The sequence below is a fragment of the Arachis stenosperma genome, chromosome 3 (assembly GCF_014773155.1).
Source record: "Arachis stenosperma cultivar V10309 chromosome 3, arast.V10309.gnm1.PFL2, whole genome shotgun sequence".
NCBI classification, from domain to species: domain Eukaryota; kingdom Viridiplantae; phylum Streptophyta; class Magnoliopsida; order Fabales; family Fabaceae; genus Arachis; species Arachis stenosperma.
This window is the reverse complement of record NC_080379.1, coordinates 122844827-122851223: the sequence shown is the minus strand read 5'-3', so window position 1 is coordinate 122851223 and position 6397 is coordinate 122844827. Positions and strand designations below refer to the sequence as shown.

The following is a 6397-nucleotide window of genomic DNA, read 5'->3' as shown; positions in this document are numbered from 1 at the left end:
AATCCACTTCGAGTGCAGAGAGGTCAGAATCCAACAGCATCTGCAGTCCTTTTGAGCCTCTGGATCAGATTTTTGCTCGATCCCTCAATTTCAGCCAGAAATACTGAAATCACAGAAAAACACACAAACTCATAGTAAAGTCCAGAAAAGTGAATTTTAACTAAAAACTAATAAAATATAATAAAAACTAACTAAAAGATACTAAAAACATACTAAAAACAATGCCAAAAGCGTACAAATTATCCGCTCATCACAACACCAAACTTAAATTGTTGCTTGTCCCCAAGCACTGAAAATCAAATAAGATAAAAAGAAGAGAATATACTATAGACTCCAAACTATCAATGAAACTTAGCTCCAAATTAGATGAGCGGGACTAGTAGCTTTTTGCCTCCGAACAGTTTTGGCATCTCACTTTATCCTTTTGAAATTCAGAATGATTGGCTTCTTTAGGAACTCAGAATCCAGATAGTGTTATTGATTCTCCTAGTTAAGTATGATGATTCTTGAACACAGCTACTTATTGAGTCTTGGCTGTGGCCCAAAGCACTCTGTCTTCCAGTATTACCACCGGATACATACATGCCACAGACACATAATTGGGTGAACCTTTTCAGATTGTGACTCAGCTTTGCTAGAGTCCCCCAATTAGAGGTGTCCAGGGTTCTTAAGCACACTCTTATTGCCTTGGATCACAACTTTATTTCTTTCTTTTTCTTTCTTTTTCTTTTTTTTTTTTTGTATTCACTGCTTTTTCTTGCTTCAAGAATCATTTTTATGATTTTTCAGATCCTCAGTAACATGTCTCCTTTTCCATCATTCTTTCAAGAGCCAACAACTTTAACATTCATGAACAACAAATTCAAAAGACATATGCACTGTTCAAGCATACATTCAGAGAACAAAAGTGTTGCCACCACATCAAACTAATTAAGCTAGTTTTAAAGATGAATTTGAAATCCTGTACTTCTTGTTCTTTTGTGATAAAAACAGTTTTCATTTAAGAAAGGTGATGGATTCATATTCACAGCTTTAAGGCATAGACACTAAGACACTAATGATCATAAGACACAAACATGGATAAACATAAGCATAAAATTCGAAAAACAGAAAATAAAGAACAAGGAGATTAAAGAACGGGTCCACCTTAGTGATGGCGGCTTGTTCTTCCTCTTGAAGATCCTATGGAGTGCTTGAGCTCCTCAATGTCTCTTCCTTGTCTTTGTTGCTCCTCTCTCATGATCCTTTGATCTTCTCCAATTTCATGGAGGAGGATGGCATGTTCTTGGTGCTCCACCCTTAGTTGTCCCATGTTAGAACTTAATTTTCCTAGGGAGGTGTTAATTTGCTCCCAGTAGTCTTGTGGAGGAAAGTGCATCCCTTGAGGTATCTTAGGGATCTCTTGATGAGAGGGGTCTCTTGTTTGCTCCATCTTCTTCTTAGTGATGGGCTTGAGGTCATGCCTTCTCAGTTGAACCGGCTTTGGATGCCATAAATGGTTCTGGAAAAACAAAAAGCAATGCTTTTACCACACCAAACTTAAAAGGTTTGCTCGTCCTCGAGCAAAAGAAGAAAGAAGAGAGTAGAAGAAGAAGAAATGGGGGAGAGGGCGATGGCTTTGTGGTTCGGCCAAAAAAAGGGGGAGAAGTGGTGGTTTATGAAGGATGGATGTGAGTGGTGAAGAGAAAGAGATGTTGAGGTGATTGGTGAATGGGTGAAGAAGAAGAGAGAGAGTGGTGGGGTTGGTGGGGATCCTGTGGGGTCCACAGATCCTGAGGTGTCAAGGAAAAGTCATCCCTGCACCAAATGGCATCAAAATCCACGTTTGAGCCATTTCTGGCGTTAAACGCCGGGCTGGTGCCCATTTCTGGCGTTTAACGCCAGGTTCTAGCCCTTTTCTGGCGTTTAACGCCAGTCTGGTGCCCCTTTCTGGCGTTAAACGCCCAATGGTGCCAGACTGGGCGTTAAACGCCCACTGCTAGCCTCACTGGCGTTTAAACGCCAGTGAGTTTCTTCCTCCAGGGTGTGCTGTTTTTCTTCCTGTTTTTCATTCTGTTTTTTTGCTTTTTCAATGGATTTTGTGACTTCTTATGATCATCAACCTACAAAAAAGATAAAATAACAAAAGGAAATAGTTAATTATAAAACATTGGGTTGCCTCCCAACAAGCGCTTCTTTAATGTCATTAGCTTGACAGACGACTCTCATGGAGCCTCACAAATGATCAGAGCAATGTTGAAACCTCCCAACACCAAACTTAGAGTTTGAATGGGGGGTTCAACACCAAACTTAGAGTTTGGTTGTGGCCTCCCAACACCAAACTTAGAGTTTGACTGTGGGGGCTCTGTTTGTCTCTGAATTGAGAGAAGCTCTTCATGCTTCCTCTCTATGATGATAGAGGGATGTCCTTGGGCCTTAAACACCAAGGATTCTTCATTCACTTGAATGATCAACTCTCCTCTATCAACATCAATCACAGCCTTTGCTGTGGCTAGGAAGGGTCTGCCAAGGATGATGGATTCATCCATGCACTTCCCAGTCTCTAGGACTATGAAGTCAGTAGGGATGTAATGGTCTTCAATCTTCACCAAAACATTCTCTACAAGTCCATGAGCTTGTTTTCTTGAATTGTCTGCCATCTCTAATGAGATTCTTGCAGCCTGCACCTCAAAGATCCCTAATTTCTCCATTACAGAGAGGGGCATGAGGTTTACACTTGACCCTAAGTCACACAAGGCCTTCTTGAAGGTCATGGTGCCTATGGTACAAGGTATAGAAAACTTCCCAGGATCCTGCCTCTTTTGAGGCAGTTTCTGCCTAGACAAGTCATTCAGTTCTTTGGTGAGCAAGGGTGGTTCATCCTCCCAAGTCTCATTTCCAAATAACTTGTCATTCAGTTTCATGATTGCTCCACGGTATTTAGCAACTTGCTCTTCAGTGACATACTCATCCTTCAGAGGAAGAATACTCATCAGAGCTCATGAATGGCAGAAGTAAGTCCAATGGAATCTCTATGGTCTCATTTTGAGCCTCAGATTCCCATGTTCCTCATTGAGGAACTCAGAGGAGATTGGTACACCCCATTGAGGTCTTCCTCAGTGGCGTCCTCCTCCTCTCTTTCCTCTCCATATTCGGCCATGTCTATGGCTTTGCACTCTCCTTTTGGATTTTCTTCTGTATTACTTGGGAGAGTGCTAGGAGGGAGTTCAGTAACTTTCTTGCTCAGCTGACCCACTTGTCCTTCCAAATTTCTGATGGAGGACCTTGTTTCATTCATGAAACTTTGAGTGGTCTTTATTAGATCAGAGACCATCGTTGCTAAGTCAGAAGTATTCTGCTTAGAACTCTCTGTCTGTTGCTGAGAAGATGATGGAAAAGGTTTGCCATTGTTAAACCTGTTTCTTCCACCATTATTATTGTTGAAACCTTGTTGAGGTTTCTCTTGATTTTTCCATGAGAAATTGGGGTGATTTCTCCATGAAGAATTATAGGAGTTTCCATAGGGTTCTCCTAGGTAATTCACCTCTTCCATTGAAGGGTTCTCAGGATCATAGGCTTCTCCCTTAGATGAAGCATCCTTAGTACTGCTTGGTGCATTTTGCATTCCAGACAGACTTTGAGAAATCAAATTGACTTGTTGAGTCAATATCTTATTCTGAGCCAAAATGGCGTTCAGAGTGTCAATCTCAAGAACTCCTTTCTTCTGACTTGTCCCATTGTTCACAGGATTTCTCTCAGAAGTGTACATGAATTGGTTATTTGCAACCATTTCAATGAGCTCTTGAGCTTCTGTAGGCGTCTTCTTCAGATGAAGAGATCCTCCAGCAGAGCTATCCAAGGACATCTTGGATAGTTCAGAGAGACCATCATAGAAAATACCTATGATGCTCCATTCAGAAAGCATGTCAGAAGGACATTTTCTGATTAATTGTTTGTATCTTTCCCAAGCTTCATAGAGGGATTCTCCATCCTTCTGTTTGAAGGTTTGGACTTCCACTCTAAGCTTACTCCATTTTTGAGGTGGAAAGAACTTTGCCAAGAAGGCATTGACTAGCTTTTCCCAAGAGTCCAGGCTTTCTTTAGGTTGAGAGTCCAACCATATTCTAGCTCTGTCTCTTACAGCAAAAGGGAATAGCATCAGTCTATAGACCTCAGGGTCTATCCCATTAGTCTTGACTGTGTCACAGATTTGCAAGAATTCAGCTAAGAACTGATGAGGATCTTCCATTGGAAGTCCATGGAACTTGCAATTCTGTTGCATTAGAGAAACTAATTGAGGCTTAAGCTCAAAGTTGTTTGCTCCAATGGCAGGGATAGAGATGCTTCTCCCATAGAAGTCGGGAGTAGGTGCAGTAAAGTCACCCAGCACCTTCCTTGCATTGTTGGCATTGTTGTTGTTTTCGGCTGCCATGTCTTTTTCTTCTTTGAAGAATTCGGTTAGATCCTCTACAGAGAGTTGTGCCTTAGCTTCTCTTAGCTTTCGCTTCAAGGTCCTCTCAGGTTCAGGGTCAGCTTCAACAAGAATGCCTTTGTCTTTGTTCCCGCTCATATGAAAGAGAAGAGAACAAGAAAATATGGAATCCTCTATGGCACAGTATAGAGATTCCTTGAGGTGTCAGAGGAGGAAAAATGGAGGGCAGAAGTAGAAAATTCGAACTTATCAAAGAAGATGGAGTTCGAATTTTGCATTAAGGAATAGAGTTAGTCCAAAAATAGAAGGATGTGAGAAGAAGGGAAGTAATTTTCGAAAATTAAGTAAAAGATTTTGAAAATATTTTGAAAACACAAATTGATTTTCGAAAATAAGAGTGAGAAGAGATCAAGTGATTTTTGAAAAAGATTTTGAAATTAGAAGTTAAAAAGATTTGATTGAAAACTATTTTGAAAAATTCATTAAAAAGATATGATTGATTTTAAAAAATGTGATTTAAGAAGATATGATTGAAAACATTTTTAAAAAGATTTGATTTGAAAAACATTTTAAAAAGATTTGATTTTAAAAATTAATGACTTGCCTAACAAGAAAAGATATGATTCAAACATAAAACCTTCCTTAACAGAAAAGGCAAAAAATGTTCAATCAAATCATTAATTGTTAGTAAGTATCTTTGAAAAAGGAAAGAAATTGATTTTGAAAACATTTGATTGAAAAGATATGATTTGAAAAAGATTTGATTTTGAAAAACTTTGAAAACTTGAAAAAAAATTGATTTTGAAAACAAAATCTTCCCCCTTTGCCATCCTGGCGTTAAACGCCCAGAATGGTGCACATTCTGGCGTTTAACGCCCAAACTACTACCCTTTTGGGCGTTAAACGCCCAGCCAGGCACCCTGGCTGGCGTTTAAACGCCAGTCTGTCTTCTTCACTGGACATTTTGAATGCCCAGCTTTTTCTGTGTGATTCCTCTGCAGTATGTTCTGAATCTTCAATTCTCTGTATTATTGACTTGAAAAGACACAAATAAAAAATATTTTTGGATTTTTAATAATGAGGAATAATCAAAATGCAACTAAAATCAAATAACAATGCATGCAAGACACCAAACTTAGCAGTTTGTATACTACTGACACTAACAGAATGAGAATGCATATGAGAAACAACAAAACACTCAAGTCAATAGAATTCAAAGATCAAAACAAGGAAATCATCAAGAACAACTTGAAGATTAATTAAGACACATGCATAAATTCGAAAAATGCAAGAAAAACAGAAACATGCAATTGACACCAAACTTAAGATGAGACTCTAGACTCAAACAAAAAATATTTTTGGTTTTTATGATTTTGTAATTTTTTTGGCTTTTTCGAAAATTAAGTGGAAAAGAAAATAAAGGTATCAAAATTCTTAATGAGAATTCCAGGAATCATGCAATGTTAGTCTAAAGCTTTAGTCTAAAGGAATTAGACATGGCCGGCTAAGCTTCAGCAGGACATTGCATTCAAGAGCTAAATTGATGAGGATCAATCAGCTTTGGTGATGATAAAATCACCTTGAAACACTAGAATTCATTCTTAAGAACTCTGAAGAAAAATACCTAATCTAAGCAACAAGATGAACCGTCAGTTGTCCATACACAAACAATCCCCGGCAACGGCGCCAAAAACTTGGTGCACGAAATTGTGATCACTACAACTTCGCACAACTAACCAGCAAGTGCACTGGGTCGTCCAAGTAATACCTTACGCGAGTAAGGGTCGATCCCACGGAGATTGTTGGTATGAAGCAAGCTATGGTCATCTTGTAAATCTCAGTCAGGCAGACTCAAATGGGTATAGTGATGAACGAAAATAACACAAAGATAAAGATAGTGATACTTATGTATATCATTGGTGTAAGAGCTTCAGACAAGCGTATGAAGATGCCTTCCCTTCCGTCTCTCTGCTTTCCTACTGCCTT

At 39.1% G+C, this 6397-nt stretch overlaps 1 non-coding gene across 1 annotated transcript; it reads left to right on the top strand.

Annotated features, from left to right (window-relative positions):
• The first annotated feature begins 3898 nt into the window (after positions 1 to 3898).
• On the top strand, positions 3899 to 4006 carry LOC130972175 (small nucleolar RNA R71). The gene has a single exon (XR_009083369.1). It is a non-coding gene; the product is annotated as a small nucleolar RNA R71 (small nucleolar RNA).
• The last annotated feature ends 2391 nt before the right edge of the window (positions 4007 to 6397 follow it).